Raw genomic sequence first — 22,846 nt, forward strand, 5'->3', positions numbered from 1 at the left:
AGTAAAAACCATGAATTAATGCTTTGACAAGTCTGCAGACAAGACGGCAGGCGAAAAGCTTTTTAAAATGCGTGTTTTCTGAATGGAATCGGATCCATCAGGCTAAACTAACCTGTAGCTGCTCCGTCCACACTCACAACAGCGTCATACAGACATAAATAAAGCAGCGACTGTATTCACCATGACATAGACAGTCTGTGGTTTGTACTTGTTTAACTTTTGTCCAGTTTCTGAACAGATATGAGGAGCTGTGAGCTCTGAGTGTGTGCTAACAGCTAACGGTTGATGTGTTGGTGCTGACCAATCACGAAGCGTCATTTCTTGACTGGCAGCAAAAACAACCAATCACAGCAGTGCTTCTCTGGCTGGCTCTGTCCAATCACAAACAAGAAGTGTTCTCCCTAAAGGAATACCTGAAGTTACCTATTGTAACTCCAGCTTCTATGAGTATTGGCGTAGCCCTCTAAGGCTATCGCTATTGGGTAATCCCCCTGCGCACCCGCGCAGCACTGAAAACACTTGTAGTCCACGCCCGCCCGCAAGGTGGGCCCCACCCTCGGGCTCCCTTCCGGTATAAATAGGAAGGAGGCCCGACACTCTGCTCCCACACAAAAACCTTTTCTTCAGCTATTCGTGGAGCCAGTGGGGCCCAGAACTTAGAGGGCTACGCCAATACTCATAGAAGCTGGAGTTACAGTAGGTAACTTCAGTTCTATTTCGTATATGGCTTCGTCCTCTAAGGCTATCGCTATTGGGTTAAGGGCGAAGCAAGATGTAGTCTGTGCCCCACTGGGTCAGACAGGCAGGCAGAAGAGCGCACAGCTGGGTCCCCAACATCACACACTCTGACAAGACATTCCGTACGAAATGTGTCAGGGGAAAAAAAGGGGGACGTCCCTCTCATAACAGGGAAATACAGGCCACTCTCCGTGTGCCGAGGCAGGAGAGAGGCGCACAGCTGGATCCCTGACGTCACTCACTCTGACAGGACACTCAGCACAGGGTGTGTCAGAGAGGAATGGAAGACATCCCTCAATAAAATTGAATAAATGAACAGGGAGAAGACCAAGATGCAGCATTGCAAAAGTCTTCCACTGACATTCCTCAGTGCAAAGCCGTGGAGGAGGAAACATTCCTCTGGCTTTGAGGAGGGGGAAAGAAGCCAGCCAGGGTGATCACTCTTGACTTAAAAAAGTTTGTGATGACCTTAGCCTTAGGCATGAAGCCGGTTTAGCATAAACGGCTGTCCTCCCTGGCGATTGAGGTAGGCTGCCGTGGCCTGTTGGCTGGGCGAATCAACACATGTTTGATTGTACAGCAACGGGGCGAAGTGCTGGAATACTTCTCTCTGTGTAGTGGCTCCAGCCTTCTCTACACAAAATGCGAGGAGCCAGGGAACATCCAAACAGCAGACGATTGTCTGGTCTGATATTCCCTGAAAGAGAAATGCAGGAATTATATGCATCATCCTTCAGGTGGAAGTGAACCAGTCGTCCTGGTGACACATTCCAGCACCTGTTTGATCGTCAGCATGGGAATACTGATAGATCAAGGATGGGTCTCACTCCCCCGTTGGAGAGGCTTCTCTGTGATATGCTGTAATGGTCGTCATGACCGCTCTGTAGGAGGCATATCTGGGACAGAGGAATGCCGCGAGCTATGCAGTTTATAACTCAATAGGTTAAAACAGCAGGTTTCTGCATAGAATGACCCACCTCTGGAGTCTCCTCCTATGGGGGAGACCCATGGGGATCACCGCGTGACCAGCTGATGCGAATGCCAAGCAGCTGCGTCACGGAGAGGGCTGTGCGGGTTTTAGACACGCCGGAGGAGATCTCGCTGCAGTTCCTCCACTCGCTGCCGCAAGAGCGCGCTCTGGTGGCTGAGTTTAATTCCACTCCCAGATAAATGAATGTCTGAGAGGGAAGAGGGCAGCTTTTCTCCAAATTCATTATGAAACCCAGGCTTTGACAGATGCGATACGAGATGTAACGTCTGTAAAGCGACTTCCTCATGCTGGATCGAGCCTATAGCAAATAGCAGGTCGTCCAGAGAAAAAACCTCATTCTCATCCCTCCTCTCTGTGTAGTGGCTCCAGCCTTCTCTACACAAAAATGCGAGGAGCCAGGGAACATCCAAACAGCAGACGATTGTCTGGTCTGATATTTCCTGAAAAGAGAAACGCAGGAATTTCCTGTGTTTCGGGATGGTGGGTATGGAAGTATATGCATCATCCTTCAGGTGGAAGTGAACCAGTCGTCCCGGTGAACACATTCCAGCACCTGTTTGATCGTCAGCATGGGAATACTGACAGATCAAGGATGGATCTCATCCCCCCTGTCTTTTTCGGGACAAGAAAATAGCGGGAGTAATACCCCTGATTTTCTTCCCCTTGAGGAACCCTGGAAATAGCCTCTTTCAACAGGAGTTCCCGCAGCTCTGCCTGGAGCGCAAGACACTGTTCTTGGGATGACAGGAGTGTTTCCTGTATCCCATTGAACTGTGGGGGGGGGGAGGCGAACTGCAGGGTGTACCCTCTGCTGATCAGCCTGCTCATCCATCTGTCCATCAGACACAGGCGCTGCCACTCTGAGAAATTCTCTGAGAGCGGGCGCCCATGGTCGAGATGTGTTGTGGTCGTCTTGGCGACGAGCCACATCAGAGCCCTTGCCGCCGCTGCCTGTGAGGCAACCCAAGGTGGGCCTGAAGCGAAAGGGCTGTGAGGGAGCCTCCACACGCTGCGTTTCACTCTGGCTCTCATCATGAGGCGTGTACACGCTCAGGGGATGAATGGAGATGTATGCAGTGTTGACCACATGAGGCGTTATAACGGCGCTCATGGGTTTATTATGACCGTGTGTAGGAGACGTATCTCGGACAGAGGAATGCCGCGAGCTCTGCGGTTTATTAACCAATAGGTTAAAACCAGCAGGCCTCTGCAGCGAGCCCTGCTGCCTACTAATCAACAGATTGGTGGCAGCTGGCTTAGTTGGCGAACTCTGCAGTTTATTAACAGATAGATTAAAAAGTGCAGGTTTTCGCAACGAACCCTGCTGGCTACTAACCGATAGGTTATAGACAGCTGGTTTACACAGAGTGGAGGATATGTGAGAAACACTTGATGATACTGATGACTCAGACAAAAAGTTGAAAAATGAACCCATTTTATTTCTCTCACTGTCCCCCCCAACACGTCAAAAGCGGCTCTGTTTTCTTGGAGGCTCACGTGGAGCGGATACAGAGCGGGAGTGCCTCCCTCCCCGTTGGCTCACCGCCGAGAGACCCCTCCGTCTCTGGGGTGGCGGGGAAGTGGAGACGCGGGGCGGAGCCCCTGCCGCCGCCGACGGGCGCTGACGCCGCGGTTGCGGTTGGTACCTCTCCGCCTGCCGCTGTGGCCGTGTTGGATGCTGCGGCTGCTGCGGCTGCTGCGGCTGCTGCGGGTGTTGGTGCCGCCCAGCAGGCTGGAGCCAGCTGACGTGCTGGCGGATGTCGTCCGCCTGTTCCGCAGCCGCCTTCATGGATTCCACCATGGCGTGGAACTGGGGTCCGAACAGCGCATCCGGGCTGATTGGAGCATCCAGCAGCACTTTTCTGGCCGTTTCTGTAACGGACGCCTGCTGCAGCCAGAGGTGGCGCTGGATTTGCGTCACCCACGCGGCGATTCTAGCCTGGGAGACAGCAACAGACGCACACAGTGTGAGCGCCGTGCTGGCAGCCTTGGCGATCTCCTCCGCTTCGTCAGCGGCCAAGGTGGTGGACCGCTCCACCAGCGTCACCACCGAGTTGGACAGCAGCGCGATGTTGTTTGCCGCCGCCGACGCCTGAAAGGCACACTGGTGCACCCGGTCGGCCTGGCGGGCAACATACTGGTCCCTGGGGGAGGCCAACGTAGGGCGCCGTCCGGCGATCATGTTGGCCTGCCTCACCCCAAAAAACGCCGTCAGGCCCGGCTCCAGCGAAGGGGTGGCTGGGAATCCCACATCCGTAAAACCCTCCACCTTGGTGAGGGGAACAAATGTGGCCACCGGGGCCTTCAGAGTCCTCGGGTTCGCCGCCGCCCCCTCCTGGTACCTCCTGATGGCGGGGAAGCGTGGCCAGATCGGGTCACTCCTGATCGTCTGCACCCGCGAAAAAACTCCGGTCATGTCGTCCGGAGCACTCCTCTCCTGAGCTGGGGGAATGGGGAGACCTCTGCAGGCGGCCGCCTTGCAAATTATCCCCGGCAGTTCCAGCAGGATGCCACCTATCGCCGGCAGCGCCGTGGTGACGGAGAAGGGGACCGCGTGCTCGGCTAGGTCGACACCCTGCTCCGACTCTGTCTCCCCCGTCCGGGGGAGAGGAGGGAGGGGAGAACCATCCGGTGAACCGTGGAGGGAGATGGGGTAGGAGTCGTCCGACTCCTGCCCGGCACTCGGCTCCAGGGGCACGAGTCGGCTCCAGGGGCACGAATCGTCCTCCTCGGTCGTAGCAGCGAGAGCGTCCGCTCTACGCTTCCTGTCGGCCGAGGGGAGACGGGCACAGTGCTGGCATGCGACCTGCTGGCTGAGAGCCGCGTACGCGTGCTCTGGCCCCAGGCAGGATTCGCATTCAGTGTGCTGATCATAACTCATGATATAGCCCGATCCGCATGAGGGACAATCTCTGACACAATTGTTGCTCATGGTTCTCGGATATATTATGTCTCAGTGCTTCAGTAACGGGGTGCTGAAGAAAAAGAGGGAGCAGAGTGTCGGGCCTCCTTCCTATTTATACCGGAAGGGAGCCCGAGGGTGGGGCCCACCTTGCGGGCGGGCGTGGACTACAAGTGTTTTCAGTGCTGCGCGGGTGCGCAGGGGGATTACCCAATAGCGATAGCCTTAGAGGGCGAAGCCATATACGAAATAGAACCTTTCCGTCCAATGTGAAATGCTGTGGTGTTTTCTGAAATGCTGTTGTGTTTTTTGAAATGCGTTGGCACCACCTTCTCCCACCAGGCCGATGTTCTATTGTTCACCCAGAGAGAGCGCGGGACACGACGCGTTCCGTAGTATTTGCATATCTGGAACACATACAAAGGCGCAAATTAGCTCTACATAACTCCACAAATCCTACATTAGATAGTATTAATAATTTACTGAACTTACCATTGCTGTTCTTAGGGCGTGAAAACGCTCATCGTCATCAGCCATCCTATGGTGAAACATGGCAATCATGCGTGCTGTCCGTCGTCCAATCCTTTTCTTAAGGCTTTTTAACTGCCTTTTATGCTGAAGCAGCTTTGCGATTATAGCATTCGACGTGTGGCGGCTCCGGATTTGTGTCGGAGGCCTAGTAGGCTCAGGCTCAGGCTCAGGCTCAGGCTCAGGCTCAGGCTCAGGCTCAGGCTCAGGCTCAGGCTCAGGCTCAGGCTCTGGCTCTGGCTCAGGCTCTGGCTCAGGCTGCATTAACTCAGTTACAAAGCTGTATAACATGAGCACAAACAGCACAACTTCAGTCGACTCCATCTCCATCATGTCTGAGGTCGGAAGGTAAACAACAGACGCCTAATGTACAGCGAGTGGGTGGGCGTCGCAGTATACGCGGGAAGTTTTTCTTCTTTTCTTCTTCTTCTCTTGTTTTGTAGCGGATTGCAAACAACTTTAAGGTGCATACCGCCACCTACTGTACTCGCCGTGAAGTGGTTTGTGGACTGCCAGTAAAGCCAAAGCAGAAGAAGAAGTGACGTCAGCGGCTCATTTGCGTAATCTTCCCTCAGGGAAAAGGACTCCGGTGTGAACGCGATCTGTACTAAGTGCCCTGGGGTTAAAAGCGCCGGGGCTCTGAGTGCCGGAACTAAGTACAGGAAAGTACTTGGTGTGAACGCAGCTATTGAAAGACCTATAACTAAGTTATGTCTGCTCCTGGAGGCAACAGACCGAGCCTACTAAGCCTTAGCCTTTCAGTCACGTGCACCTCTGACTGTTAGACAACATGACTAGACTCCTGGTCTCCTACCCCGCCCCATCAAAGGCTGCCTTTTGAACAGCAGAACATTACAGACAATTAGTACTAGACCTACACACTCAGCACTGGTCTTACATGGACTTGAGTATACAAATATGCTACGGATGGATGTTATATGTTTAGTTAAAATGACTCTGTTGTTATATTATTATTTGTAATTGCTATGCAATAAGCAATTAGGGGCTGGTATGTTAGAGCCATTTTCCTTTTGTTATTATTGTCTGAATGTTAATAATAATATAAATTAGATTAAACTCTTAAATATCAGGTATTTTTGTCAGTCACACTACGGTTTAAAATGTATTAATTTAAGGCTCACTTATTAGTTATGATATGTGCGTCAGTATCACGTGCAAGGCTATATATATGGTAGGTTGATAGGACACAGCTGGTGGTGATGAGACGGGGAAGCGGAAAAGTCTTTTGACCGTGTTCTTTTTGTTCTTTTGGAGACTGATAACTTTTATTTAGTATGAAGCGAAGAAATGTGTTCCCCTGTTTATATGCCGTCTGGACCAATGAATAAAGCTCATCTAATTCAACCACGTTCTCCGCTAATTTGTTTGGAAACAAAGAGAGGCACGTCAAAACCCACAACCCCGACAGAGGTGGCTATTAAATTGTAGACAAGGATTAAAACGCCACCACATTTAGTCAAAAGACTCCGCAAGCTGTGGATAAGACTTCGAGGGTCAAGCACAGGATTCGTGTGGATTTCAGCTCTGCTTTGGAAAAAGCGATCGGACATTCTAAAGTGCCGTGAGGAGCAGGCCGTGAGTAAACCATGCCGGCCCAGAATTTTTTAATGAAACTGTTTACAAAGAGATTGCTTCGTCAAACAATGCAATGACTGATGTGTGTATAGTTACGGATGTTTGACGAAACAAAACGGGAAATCGATCCAGTGATACCATGATGCTTACTGAGGAGGATATGAAATGGATATATCCGCAATTGCTGTTGGAATGCTTGAACAATGAAATGCATAAATGAACTATCACGCAGTTAAGGAAGCAGACGTTAAAGGAATGTTTGGCAGAAAAAACGGATTCACAAGGAACTGTTCCGGGAAATATCAATGACTTTATTTTATGTGGATTAATTGAAGAAAAAATAAAAATAAACAATGGACCCCAGCCTAGCTGAATCTAATGCAAACATGAAAGTCTGCATTTTGAGACTAGTTCACAAAATCCAACACAAACTAAATATGATGGCATGAATGACTATTTAAAAGGCTACAGAGTAAAATCACATATGCAGCATGCAGAGCCGTCTCCAATGACCTTTGCTGAGTTTGGACCTATTCCCAAAACACCACTTCAAAGGCTTCAGCCAAGACCACCAGAAACTATTGATAATACAAACCAAAGCCCTCAACACACAGCTACAGAAGCAGGAATTACAGGGACAAATAATAATGACAATTTCCTAATTGTGATGCAGACTAAATGACATTGTTAATTTACTTGTATACTTCAACAAAAACAAATATCACTGCCCAGCAGGGAAATCCCAGTTTTTGATGGCAATCCCCTGAATTATCAAATATTTACGAGGGCATTTCAACATGGCATTGAGGAGAAAACCACCAGTAACCAGGATCGATTATATTACCTGGAACAATATACTTCAGGATCCTGCAGAGAACTGGTGAGAAGCTGCCTTCATATGGATGCTAATAGTGGCTTTGCTGAAGCTAAGAGACTGCTAAAAGTGCATTTTGGAGATGAGCTCAAGATAGCAAATGCATATATGGGAAAAGCTCTCAACTGGAACACTATAAAGGCAGATGATGGAAAGTCACTGCATTGTTATGAACTTTTTCTGAGAGGCTGCTGTAATGCAATGAGGGATCTGCAGGACATGGAGGAGCTGGACCTGCCATCCAACCTACAGCTCATTCTTTCAAAGCTACCTTACAAACTAAGGGAGAAGTGGAGAACAGCAGCTTGTGACATTCTGGAGCGGAGCCATCAAAGAGCAAGATTACATGACCTTGTTGTATTTATTGAAAGACAAACTAGAATACTTCAAGATCCTTTCTTTGGTGACAGTCACGATCAACTTAACAGTACAAAGACTTTCAACACAACTCCTGCTGATTTAAGTCGAAATAAGTGCAAAGGAAGCGGTTTTGCTACCACAGTGGCTATAGTGTCAGACTGCCATGCAGAGAAACCCAAAGAAGACAAATATCCTGTTAAAAGCTACATTTACTCCACTAACAATGACACCTCATGTACTTTTTGAACAAGCAAGCATCCTTTAGCTGAATGTCATAAAATACATTCAATATCTCATGAAGCTAAAATGGAGTTTCTGAAAGAGAATGGACTATGCTTTGGCTGCCTGAAGGTGGGGCACTTGAGCAGGAGCTGTAACAGGAGAATGACCTGTCAAATCTGTCATGCTAAACACCCAACTATTCTGCACATTAAAAGATCTTCTAAGCCTGAAACTGAGAACTTTAAACACCATAAGGCAGAGCAGAAGAGTGGAGGAGCAAGACCTGAAGAGACATCCATCAGCAGTGCTCTTGTGGAGAAGGTGAAGGAATCGGGGCTGGTAGAGACAGCATACTTGCCATAGTGCCAGTGAAGCTGAAACTCTGCCATGGAAAAAAAGTATACTGACCTATGCATTCCTGGACCCTGGTAGTACCGACACATTTTGCACAGAGGGGCTCATGAGGCAGCTTGGTGCTAGAGGACGTAGAACTGAAGTCCTTCTTCAAACGATGGGAACAGAGAAAACAGTCAGGAGTTGAGTTAACTGGTCTAGAAGTGGGCACTTTGGAAGATGGCACATATATAAACTTGCCCAAGGTTTACACTCAGAACAAAATCCCTGTTACCAAAAGAAACATTCTTACCCGGGTGGACCTCAACAAATGACCTTATCTGCAGGAACTCCAAATAAGAGAATTAGATGCTGACGTGGGACTTCTTATTGGAGTAAATACTCCAAAGGCTATGGAACCATGGAAAGTTATAAATACCCAAGGAAATGGCCCATATGCAGTGAAAACACTGTTAGGATGGGTCGTTAATGGTCCACCTAATGCTTCCACAGATCCGAATGATGGAACATCCGTGGCAGTAGTGAACAGGACCTCAATTGTTCACCTTGAGAAGCTTAGTGAAAAACAATATATTAACGACTTTCCAGAGAACGAGTATGAAGAGGAAAGGCAAATGTCAGCTGATGACCGAAAGCTCCTGCAGAGGAGAGAAAAAAGGAAAGATATCTCCACTGATCTTGGAGCAAAGCAGGATAAAGGAAAGAGAATGAAGGATCAGATGCTTCTGCTCAAAATGCCTCCAGCTCATGCACTAAGACTTTCAGTAGAGGACAAGGAAAATGCTGAAAAGGCCATTATTTGCCACAAGCAGAGACAGCATTTCAAAGAGGATTTTGCCTTGTTGGAAAAAGGAAAACAGTGCAATAGAGGAAGCTCCCTATACAAGCTGGACCCTATCATTGATGCTGGGATTCTGAGAGTTGGAGGAAGAACTACAAAGATGGCTATGCCAAGTGAGGTCAAACATCCAATGATTCTAAACATTCTCATATTTCCAAGTTAATACAAAGCCACATACATCATCAAGTTGGTCACTCAGGTCACATGCTCTCCAAACTCCTTCAACGTTATTGGCTATCCGCTGCTAACTCTTCAGCCAGGAGGCAGGTGCAATACCTTGCTGACCTGTTTTGGAAGCGTTGGACCAGGGAATACCTTCCTTTGATGCAAGAACGGTACAAATGGAATATTATCTAAATAAACTAACCCCCGGAGACCTGGTCGTCATCGTTGATGAGAACGCACCGAGGAACACTTGGCTCCTGGGACGTGTAGTTAAGACCCTTCCTGGTTCAAAAGCACTTGTTAGGAGTGTCCTGGTTAAAACCAAGACTGTAACATTAGCCGCGTTCACACCGGAGTACTTTTCACCGTACTTTTCGCGTTTAGTTCCGTTAGTACCCCTTATGTCGCGTTCACACCAAAAAGAGTACTTCATCACGGGAACTTTTACCCCCATTTTTAGTGCCCGCTGAGAGATCCTACTTTCCTGTGGGAAAAAAGTGCCCCAGTGCTGATTGGCTGGGCGAATTGCAAACCACGCCCCGTACAACTGTGAAATGTTGTGTCGAGCCGCCATTGTTTTTCCTCGCTACAAAAACCCAGCGCACTGACGGAGAGTAGTTTGTTTTTGAAAGCAGTTATGGCAAGCATCAACAAATCATTGGAGCGGTGGAGTGATGAGGAGGTGTCGGCGCTTCTGGAGATCTACGCCGAGGACGCGACCCAGGGAATGCTACTGAAGGCAGTACCCAACTCCAAGATGTTCGATCGTTGTTCGAAGAAGTTACTTGAGATGGGAATCGTGCACAGCGCCATGGCATGCCGGCTAAAAATAAAGAAACTCCGGCAGGACTACAAAAAAATTAAAGACTGGAATAACAAAAGTGGTAATGACCGGAAGACCAGTAAATGGATGGATGCTTACTAGGCCACAGACCTTCATTCTCCGGTACAGCATCGAGCTTTGATTCGGGCACGATGGTATGGGAGGCCGCTCAAACGGCGGATTCAGAGGGCGACCACGACGAAGGTAAAATCAACTACATGCTCTGGGGTTTTAATCTGCACAATAATGGTCTCAGATGTACTTTTATTTGCTCAGTAGATCAAGCTAGCCATGCTAGGCTGAACTGGCCCCGAGCTGGCTAATAACATCTAGCTAGCTAGATATTCTCGGCCGCTATGAAAACGTTTTGACTTGTGAATAACTGTGCAGTGTTTCTGTCATTTGCTTCACTAACTCATGGCACTAATCGTGTGTTTCAGGCGAGGAAAATCAACTCTCTGGATTGGAAACAAGCGAGCTTTGTCTTCAAGATCACAGCGCTTGCTCGTCTCCCTTACCAGCAACCAAACGCAAAGGTACACACACTGTAACTTTGTCTTGAAAGAACGTTACGTATTGAACTGATGTTCACAATCATGTTTATTTCCTTCATGGTACAATTATGAAACAGCGTGAAAACGTATTCGCCTAGACCGGCATTTACACATTTTCACGCCTTTTTACTCTCTCACAAACATTGTAAACACCCGGGCTAGAGGTCAGATGACTTCCGGTAAGAAAACTTGCCTCAACAACATTAAACAAAGTTCAAGCATACATGAAGCACTCTTCAAAAATACAAAACAATAAAGAAGGGCACTTTGAGCGGCAGCTACACACACACACACTCAGTGTGTATATATATATATATATATATTTTATGCTATTTGACCCTATATGTGACCCGCTCTATCGAAATCAGTCGGATGTCGCAACGGCTCATTTCAAAATAAACGTGGATTTGCGTAAAAAACTTTTTTTTCGGGGTTCGGGTGTTTTGTTTGATTTTAAATAAACAAAGTCTTGGCTTTCAGAATATGAAACTTTTATTTCCAAAATCACACGATAAATACATTTGTGAAGCTTGTGAAGGGAAGATGACAGGCACCTCTCGCTCGCAATCTGCTCTTCCGTAGCGCAGCCCCCCCTCCCTCCGGCTGAAATTATGAATGTAAGGCATATAGTTATCTAGATAACACGGCGGGCTCCGTTACAGTTTGTTTTCATCTGATTTCAATTAAACAAAGTCTTGGCTTTCAGAATATTAAACTTGTTTCGGCAAATTTAGATGATAAATACAACTATGAAGCTTGTAACGGCATATTTACAAGCGGAGAACGGAGTCATTTAACGTCACAGCAAGCATAACAACAGCCGGTGTTTCTCGTGAGTGTTTTCCCCGGGAAACAAACACAATACACACAAACGCAAAAATACACAAACACACACACACACATACACACACACACTCGCGAGCTTCCCCCAGACCAGTAATCCAAACGGAAATATTTCCCCTCCGGACTATTTTGATCATTTGCTCCGCTAATAATCAATCAGATCGATGGATTCCAGAGAAGAGGAAACTTTGAAGGCCTTTTTCTCAAAATGATGACTCGGTGACAGTCATTATATAATGTGACATATTTTGCTTAATATTTGGAGTACAAAAACAATCTTGATATCATTAGAAAGCTAGGAATCTCCTCTTTCCAACAGTGTATACAACTCAAAATGTGTCTTCGGGTCAATGCGACTGATTTCGATAGAGCAGGTCACATATTATCTTCTACTATACACCTCCATTGTGTACACTCAGTGTGTGTGTGTGTATATATATATACACTGTCTTGTCCCGGCCTGCACCCTGTCCAATGTTGACTAGTAAACACATTCCTAGTATGTTTTAAAACTACATGGCGACTAAACAGATCTTCTATCTTGCTTATTTTCCCCTCTTAGGAAAGCGGACACAGGATGCACTTTTCTTTGACACCGTCCAGGCGTTGGAGGACCGGCGTGCCGTGGTGAATGAGTCGATGCACGGAGATCAGATGGTGCTGTTCACCAAGGCCCAGGAAACGGAGGACAAGAAGCTCACCATGATGGAGCGCCAGGCAGAAGTGTTCAAACAGCAGATGGAGCGCCAGCAGCACCAGGATGAAGTGTGGGCGCAGCGCCAGGAGGAAGTGTCGGCGCAGCGCGAGCGGCGCCAGGAGGAAGTGTCGGCGCAGCACGAGCAGCGCCAGGAGCGGCAGGATGAGCGACAAACTGCTTTTCAGAATGGGTTTCTGGAAGTGCTTTCCCAGCTAGTGAAATCCAACAGGTCTTCCTCCCTTTAGTTGCCACTATTAATGTCTGCTGCTGAGCCTATGCCTACACCTGGGACAGTTTATTTTGTATAGTTTTTGTTAATACTGACACACGACACACAACTTTGCACTAAGGTGTGTATGCTGCTGAGACTATCCCTACACCTGGGACAGTTTATTTTATATTGTTATTACTGTTATTATATAGTACAACTGACACTTTATTTTATATTGACAATGTTTACTGACATGTACAACTGACACTTTATTTACATTTAAAATTGTTCTATTTACTGTTATGTCTTGAGAGTGCAATAACTATTACACTATTGTAATGTTGCCTGTCTTGACTGGAAAATAAAAGAGAGAAACAAAAGCACTGTACAAAAGATCAGCTTTATTGTCAATGTTTACATTTATTGTTTACAATGTACAATTTACACGCTGTTCAGATGCCTCATAAGGGCTGTGCGCGTGTCTTGCCCCCCAGCCTCGGCAATGGCTGGCGCTGGCCCATCAAGCTGGGTCGCCGGTAAGGCAGTCCATTCGTCCCTGTACTCATCATCATTACTTTCACAAAGGTTATGTAATATGCAACATGCTGCCACCTGGATTTTGATCTTGTCCATCTTGCAGTCGTTTCTTTTCATCAAGCACCGCCACCTGCCCTTCAGTCTGCCAAAAGCGTTCTCAACCACCACTCGTGCTCGGCTTGTTTTGTGATTGTACACAAGTTGCTCGGGTGTGAGCCTTCCTTGGAAAGGTTTCATCAGCCATCTTTGCAGGGTGTAGGCTGAGTCACCAAGGATATAGTAACCCACATCATGTCCACCAATATTCCTTGTTACATGAGGAAGTAGACCACCCTTATCCACAAAACTACACAGTGATGACATGCCTAACACTCTGCTATCATGCATGCTACCTGGTAAGCCAACAAAAACATTCCAAAAGAGGCCTCTACCATCCACAACACCCTGCAGGACGAGCGAGTGCCAGCCTTTGCGGTTGAAATACTCGTTGTGGTATTCCTCTGGTCTCAGAATGGGGATGTGTGATCCATCTACTGCACCTACACACTGGGGCACACCCCATCTGCGCTCAAAAAATAACGCCATCTCCTCTAACTTCTCAGCGTTCGGCCATGGCATGAACTCAGAAAGGAGTATGCTCACAACAGAGGAGCAGAACTCGTGCACACAGTAACACACTGTAGATCTGCCGACTCCAAACAAATGAGAGATGGTCCTGTACTCAGAGTTGGTCGCAAGTTTCCACAGTGCTATGGCGATTTTTTTAGGCACAGGGACACACTCCCGGAAGTTGGTGTCGCTTCTCCCCAACGTTGCTTCCAGGCGACTACAGAGGTATTGGAAAGAGTGCTTGGACATTCGGAAATCTTGGATCCACTGCACATCGGTGTACGTTGGCACCACCTTCTCCCACCAGGCCGATGTTCTATTGTTCACCCAGAGAGAGCGCGGGACACGACGCGTTCCGTAGTATTTGCATATCTGGAACACATACAAAGGCGCAAATTAGGCTCAGGCTCTGGCTCAGGCTCTGGCTCAGGCTCAGGCTCTGGATCAGGCTCTGGCTCAGGCTGCATTAACTCAGTTACAAAGCTGTATAACATGAGCACAAACAGCACAACTTCAGTCGACTCCATCTCCATCATGTCTGAGGTCGGAAGGTAAACAACAGATGCCTAATGTACAGCGAGTGGGTGGGCGTCGCAGTATACGCGGGAAGTTTTTCTTCTTCTTCTCTTGTTTTGTAGCGGATTGCAAACAACTTTAAGGTGCATACCGCCACCTACTGTACTCGCCGTGAAGTGGTTTGTGGCCTGCCAGTAAAGCCAAAGCAGAAGAAGAAGAAGTGACGTCAGCGGCTCATTTGCGTAATCTTCCCTCAGGGAAAAGGACTCCGGTGTGAACGCGATCTGTACTAAGTGCCCTGGGGTTAAAAGCGCCGGGGCTCTGAGTGCCGGAACTAAGTACAGGAAAGTACTTGGTGTGAACGCGGCTATTGAAAGACCTATAACTAAGTTATGTCTGCTCCTGGAGGCAACAGACCGAGCCTACTAAGCCTTAGCCTTTCAGTCACGTGCACCTCTGACTGTTAGACAACATGACTAGACTCCTGGTCTCCTACCCCGCCCCATCAAAGGCTGCCTTTTGAACAGCAGAACATTACAGACAATTAGTACTAGACCTACACACTCAGCACTGGTCTTACATGGACTTGAGTATACAAATATGCTACGGATGGATGTTATATGTTTAGTTAAAATGACTCTGTTGTTATATTATTATTTGTAATTGCTATGCAATAAGCCATTTTCCTTTTGTTATTATTGTCTGAATGTTAATAATAATATAAATTAGATTAAACTCTTAAATATCAGGTATTTTTGTCAGTCACACTATGGTTTAAAATGTATTAATTTAAGGCTCACTTATTTGTTATGATATGTGCGTCAGTATCACGTGCAAGGCTATATATATGGTAGGTTGATAGGACACAGCTGGTGGTGATGAGACGGGGAAGCGGAAAAGTCTTTTGACCGTGTTCTTTTTGTTCTTTTGGAGACTGATAACTTTTATTTAGTATGAAGCGAAGAAATGTGTCCTCCTGTTTATATGCCGTCTGGACCAATGAATAAAGCTCATCTAATTCAACCACGTTCTCCGCTAATTTGTTTGGAAACAAAGAGAGGCACGTCAAAACCCACAAACCCAACAGAGGTGGCTATTAAATTGTAGACAAGGATTAAAACGCCACCACATTTAGTCAAAAGACTCCGCAAGCTGTGGATAAGACTTCGAGGGTCAAGCACAGGATTCGTGTGGATTTCAGCTCTGCTTTGGAAAAAGCGATCGGACATTCTAAAGTGCCGTGAGGAGCAGGCCGTGAGTAAACCATGCCGGCCCAGAATTTATGAATGAAACTGTTTACAAAGAGATTGCTTCGTCAAACAATGCAATGACTGATGTGTGCATAGTTACGGATGTTTGACGAAACAAAACGGGAAATCGATCCAGTGATACCATGATGCTTACTGAGGAGGATATGAAATGGATATATCCGCAATTGCTGTTGGAATGCTTGAACAATGAAATGCATAAATGAACTATCACGCAGTTAAGGAAGCAGACGTTAAAGGAATGTTTGGCAGAAAAAACGGATTCACAAGGAACTGTTCCGGGAAATATTAATGACTTTATTTTATGTGGATTAATTGAAGAAAAAATAAAAATAAACAATGGACCCCAGCCTAGCTGAATCTACTGCAAACATGAAAGTCTGCATTTTGAGACTGGTTCACAAAATCCAACACAAACTAAATATGATGGCATGAATGTTGGCACGGTGTCAGTATTTACCATAGACTCCATGGATATTTGAGGTGATTCTGACGTGATTCAAGATGGCGCCTGTGTCGGCTCTCTACCTTTAGCTATCCTGTTTTTGTTTTATGTTTGTCAGAATGTCTCTGCTCTGCTCGTCTACGATCGCCAAGCTCTCCTCCACCTCAGACCCTCATTGGAGTTGATATTGCTGCCCAAACCTGGCAACCATAAATCCCCCCCCCCCCCCCCCCCTCTACTGTCGAATATTCCCACCTACCTGCGCCGGTTGCCCTGCATCCTGCCTCGCCGGAAGCGCTTTAGACGACGGGGAAAGCGTGGTGGTGCACTGGTCCATCTTAAGGCATACCTGACGGCTTCTCCTGGGACTTATCCACGCCTCGGATGTCATGGCCCTCCCGCTGCACGCCATGTGAGGGATCGGTGGATTCGCCCTGTTTTTCCGGAGCTGCGGACTCTGCTGGGCCCGCTGGCAGCTCCTCCTGCCCGACTGACTGCTCCCGGCCCGCACGGCGTTCAACACGCACATCTTCGTCAGCTGAGACGCACTACACCTTCGGCAAGCCCGGAGCGAAAACTTTGCATGGCTTTGCTAAATGCTAGGTCGATAGCAAACAAAACGTTCCTGCTAAACGACTTCTTCACCTCTCGTGAACTGGATTTTATGTTCCTGACGGAGACCTGGGTCCACGCTGGCGAGTATACACCGTTCTCTGAACTTCTTCCTCCTGACTATACATTCTTCAGCTCCCCCCGTGCCACCGGCCATGGTGGGGGCATAGCATCAGTGTTTAGAGCTAGCCTCCAATGCCGATTGCTTCACCCTGTAACTAGCTATGCTAGCTTTGAGTTGCAGCTTTTTGAACTGAACCCGGCCTCGCCTATACTCTGCGCAGTCGTGTATCATCCGCCAAAGTGCAATAAGGATTTCATAAATGACTTTTCTGACTTTCTGTCCGGGATCATGGTGAAATATGATCGTGTTTTGATCTCCGGAGACTTCAATGTCCATGTGTGTTGCGAGTCCAAACCTCTGGTTAGGGACTTTTTAAATCTCCTTGATTCTTTTGGTCTCGTTCAGTCCGTGGCCCAACACACGAAAAAGGACACACTTTGGACTTAGTATTATCGTTTGGACTGTCTGTACCTGTGGATGAAATATGTGCAGCAACGCGTATCTCTGACCATTTACCGGTTCTGTTTACAACCTCGATCCCTTCCGCAGGAGTCGAATCACTTGCCCCTGCGCGTCGTCTGCGTTCGATTAACCCCTTGACTGCCTCACAGTTTTCTGATGTTTTTAATGCTTCTCCGATCTGTAAATTAGATGTGAACTGTGTTTTTAGTGCTGATGAGCTTATCTCCATGTTTGACTCGACATGTATACTAATACTGGATTCTGTTGCTCCTTTTACGCTTAGACGCACCAAAGTTCTCTCAGAGCCGTGGCTCAATGACTGTACTCGTGCTCTCAGACGCGCTTGCAGACTTGCAGAGAGAAAATGGAAAAAGGATAAACTCCATGTCTCCCTAGAAATCCTTCGTGCTTGCCTTTCTGACTACCAGACGGCAGTCAAAGCAGCCGAAACAGAGCACATGTCTCTGTTAATCTCCAAAAACAGCCATAAACCTCAGGTTCTTTTTAATGTCCTCAACTCTATCATTAATCCCTGTGATGTTTCTTCTATTGTGCCATCGACTACTCTCTGTGATAAGTTTCTTACATTTTTTATTGAAAAAGTATCTGCTCTTAGGCTAGCCCACACTAGTGCTACCCCAGATCCTGCTCCTTTTCTGTGCCCTGCTGTCCTCGACCACTTTGAGCCTGTATCCCTCTCTTCTCTCTCGGATGTAGTCAAGCACCTGCGGCCGACAAACTGCACCTCAGACAGCATTCCCTCTCGCCTTCTCAGAGATGTTTTTGATTCAGTTGGAGCAAGTATTTTATTACTTTTAAACACCTCTCTTACCTCAGGATGTGTCCCAGCTGCCTTCAAACATGCCGTGGTTAAGCCACTACTTAAAAAGAAAAATCTCGACCCCTCCATTCTCGCAAATCTTAGGCCCATCTCCCAGCTACCTTTTTTATCAAAAGCCCTGGAGCGAGTAGTCTACGCCCAGCTGCAGTCTTTTTTAACCATGCATGGAATCCATGAAAAGTTTCAGTCTGGCTTCAAACCCATGCACAGCACTGAAACAGCCCTTTTAAGAGTTTTTAATGATCTGCTCCTAGCCGCCGACTCAGGTAGCCCAGCTGTCTTGGTGCTGTTAGACCTGACAGCTGCCTTTGACACTGTAAACCATAGCATCCTGCTGTCACGGCTTGAACAGTCCGCTGGCATCACAGGCTCTGCCCTTGCATGGCTCAGGTCCTACCTGACAGACCGTAGCTTCTCGGTACAGCTAGGTGCCTTCTCCTCTGCCAAAGCCCCTCTTATACCCCTTTCACACCAACGGTGTTTCAGGGCCGGTTCGGTGCTGGTGCTTGAAAAGCACCGGGTTTTCCTGTTCACACCGCAGCGGAGCAGCGTCATAGCTCCGGAATCCGGTTCGTTTCGAGCACCAAAAAGTTGTCCGTCTAGAAGCAAGAACCGCACACGTCACGCTTACGTCGGAGGGGGGCGAGATTAACCTGAGCTAACACTTAAGGCGAGTATGGCAAATAAAAGTTGTAACAAGCAGTAGTGCTGAGCAAAGTGACTAGAACGCAACCACACACTTGTTAAAAAAAACACACTTTATAAAGTCAGGCAACACTAACCAGGCTTCGTGTGATTCTGTTTATTTGTACCTTACTTTGACCATCCGTTCGCTGTTATTGATCATTGTGGAGAGCAGGCAGACGTTTTGTTTGTTATTATAGCAGTTATCGGATGGAATCAATACATGGGCTACACAGGTTGTCATGTCCGACTATCACAAGTAGAATCATAATAAAAAGTGCCTGTAGAAAACTGCTTAGCAAGTAGTCAGTTTAGCTTCGGTTGCTATGCTAACATCACCCATGTTATACCAGAGAAACTTTCATAACAGCGTTGTGATGCCAAACAGCGTCAATTCAGACTGACACCAAACAGCGTCAATTCAGACTGACACACATTCACTTAAGGGGAACTGGGGATATGTATCAGCTGCTTGTGTGACAGTCAGACAGTGAATACTTTAGAGCCGTGTGAGCTAACCCAGAGCTAACGGGAGAATACACTCCCGTTGAAGAGCAGCCGGCCAGCACTGCAGCGGTCGGTAAATGCCGCTGAAACACATTAATAAACAATGAACCACGGCACTCTGGAGAAAAGTATAAGGTTGGAGAAGTCGTTATTTAATTTAATCTGGCTTCGTATGATTAAAAGCAACGCAGTCCCCGGCCCGTTGTTGTTGTGAGGTGAGCTCCGGCGTTGGGGAGAAACTCAGCGACGTAAACTGTGACGTCATGACGCAGCAGCGGCAGCACCAGTCGGGCTCTGAGCGGTGTGAAAAGAGCCGGCGCTAAACCGAAGAACCGGTTCTGAACCAGAAAAGCTCTAGCACGGAGCTTGAACCGGAGTTGCGTTGGTGTGAAAGGGGCATTACCTGTGGGGTTCCCCAAGGCTCGATTCTGGGCCCCATCCTTTTTCTACTGTACATCCTGCCCCTAGGTTCAATTCTCACAAAACATAATATTCCCTTCCACTGCTACGCCGACGATGTACAGATATATCTGCCTCTCAAAGCAAATGTCAAACACTCACTACAGCAGTTGATGGACTGCTTAACAGAGATAAAATCCTGGCTGAGCAAAAACGTTCTCAACCTCAACGAGAGCAAGACTGAGGTCATCTTTTTTGGACCCCAACCTCCAGCCTCTCCGGTTGATATTCTGGGCTCTCTCAAAAAAAACATCCTCCCCTCAGTCATGAACCTTGGAGTGACCTTCAATAGCACTTTTAAATTCGACAAGCAGGTCAGCACCGTAGTCAAATCCTGCTTTTTTTAAATAAGACTATTGGCCAAAACCAAGTCGTATTTATCTTTTAATGACTTAGAAAGGGTTATCAACGCCTTTGTAACCTCGAGACTGGACTATTGCAACGCTCTGTATGTGGGCATGGACCAGGCCTCAATTAAACGCCTGCAGCTAGTCCAGAACGCAGCTGCACGTTTGCTGACTGGCCACAAAAAGCGTGACCACATCACCCCAATTCTGGCCTCACTACACTGGCTTCCAGTTCGGTTCAGAATTGATTTTAAAATCCTTTTATTTGTTTTTAAAGCACTAAATGGGCTGGCTCCGGCCTATATAGCTGAACTCCTCCAGCGCTACACCCCAGCCAGAGCTTTAAGGTCTGCTGACCAGCTGATGCTGGTAGTGCCCAAGACCAGGCTTAAAACCCGAGGGCACCGAGCCTTCGCAGCAGCTGGCCCTAGGCTCTGGAACACTCTGCCCCTCCATGTGAGGTCGGCCCAGACCCTAGGGGTTTTTAAATCCACTCTAAAAACACACTTCTTCTCTCTGGTCTTCTAGTTAGAGCGGAGCACGACTCCTGACTTTTCCTTGCGTTTTTATTTTAATTTTGTTTTTCATATATATCTGTTGTAATTTATTGTCGTTTATTGTGATTGTAGTAATGTGTTTTTATTACATGTACAGCACTTTGGCTCGACCAAAAATCGCTTTTAAATGTGCTATATAAATAAAACCTGATTTGATTTGATTTGATTTGAGAATAGGGTAAACAATAAACTAACATATCACCATGAAACCCCCCCCCCCCCCTTCATTACGGACATTAACACAGTTATCTTTTACATTACAAGTTTGTAATGTCATGTTTAAATATGTTCATGAAGAGTTATGTAATGCTAACTTTTGAGGTGTGTGTGTGTGTGTGTGTGTGTGTGTGTGTGTGTGTGTGTGTGTGTGTGTGTGTGTGTGTGTGTGTGTGTGTGTGTGTGTGTGTGTGTGTGACAAAGACAGTAAAACGTAATCCTTAATACAGAAAACATCATTAAGTCCCACTTTATTATTATTTCTGTGAATTATTATAACGTGTTACATCATATTATTTTGTATTACTCTGTATATTATATAACCATTTCTTATATTAAATGATCTTATAAAGTTGTTGTTAATGTGTTTGCTAACAGGCCAAAGTTTCTCTCCTCAGAGGACTAAGGAGAAACCTTTTTTGTTGAGCGCCTCGGACCAATTACTGAGATGATCACCTCAGCAGCTCAGGTGAGTGTGTGTTGTGTTTGTGACAAACACACACACACACACACACACACACACACACACACACACACACACACACACACACCTCTCAGTAACATGATGCAACGTTTGCATCCTAGCAGCAGACAGACCTAAAGTGTCCAGCTACTTCAGAGTGGATCATTACAGGGGGGGCGGCTTCCTCTCATCATGTCAAAGCTCTCACTAACATGCTGAGTTACATACGTTGTTTTATTGTTAGTACCCACGTTGAATCTTAAAACGTAATTGTTTCAGTTGTTTCAGTTGTCTAACTATTGTAAAACACACTACTGACTATTGAATGCTTTCAAGGTTATCGTGCTGATCTGAACACAAGTATAAGATATGTGAATGTTCCTACAGCACACTTTCACGCATGGAATCAGTAAGTCAATAATTATTCTGTATGAGTGTATTTATATGTGCTGATGTACTGAGAGTGTTGAATTCATTTAATATGTTATTCTTATGCAAGCTTTTGCAAGCATTGATTAACATAGTGTATATGCTATGGATTATTCTCACTTACATTACCCTTCAATGTGATGATACTATATGCTGGCTAGGGCAAGTTTAGCCTTTTTTTCTTCCTCTCCTTTCCTTTACCGGTTGATCTTTGAATGCATCTCTGTTTTTGCTTTAGGTGCAAACACAAACATTTTAAATGTGAGTGAAATACTGTTTAAATAACTGAGAAATGCCAGGATTGTGGTGCATGTAGTTTATGAGAAGGTCTTAGTTTGTGTACATCACTTCTTCAGTTACTTGGAATTTATATTTACTATTGTCAGGTCCAACTGTGAGCGTTTGCCATTCACATGCATGCAGGTTATTGTGGTTTTTAGTATTGTATGTGTTGAATTAGGACATGTTGCATTTATATTCCCTCCTTTTTATCCAGATATAGAAAGTGAGTAAGTCTGTGAACTCCTGTTTGAATAACTGAGACATGCCAGATCTTTGCTGCATGTAGTGTATGTGGAGGTGAGATATTCCCAGCACAATATTGTCACGTACAACCCTAGGAGATTTTACAATTCACATGCATGCATGCAGGCTGATTTTGTATTCATATTAATATATTAATATTGAGTAACATATGTTGTTTTATTGTTAGTACCTTGACACAGGTAGATAATCATACTGCATACATGTGTATACTGCTTCTGCATGCAAGTATTTGTGCACATATATGTATTTAACATAAGGAAAGAATATATTCTCACATATATTTGACTTACTTCAAATTAGATTATATTGATTATTGTCTGCTTGTGACCTTTCCTTAAGTCTTGCATCTCCTTTCTATAACTCTTGCTCTGTCTATGAATGTGTTCTCTGTTTAGGCCAACTTGCAAACATGAAGGAGGCAATGTGTAAGAGTGTGAAATAATGTTTAAATCAATGCGAATTACCATGTTGGTGGTTCATGTATATTATGAGACTTTTTTCCTGCCCTTCATGTGTGTGCTTCTCTTCTCCAGCTACCTGAAGTTAAATTCAATATTGTCAAGTACAAGTGTTAGGAAGGTTGCA

Source organism: Trematomus bernacchii, unplaced genomic scaffold (assembly GCF_902827165.1).
Source record: "Trematomus bernacchii unplaced genomic scaffold, fTreBer1.1, whole genome shotgun sequence".
In the NCBI taxonomy this organism is placed as follows: domain Eukaryota; kingdom Metazoa; phylum Chordata; class Actinopteri; order Perciformes; family Nototheniidae; genus Trematomus; species Trematomus bernacchii.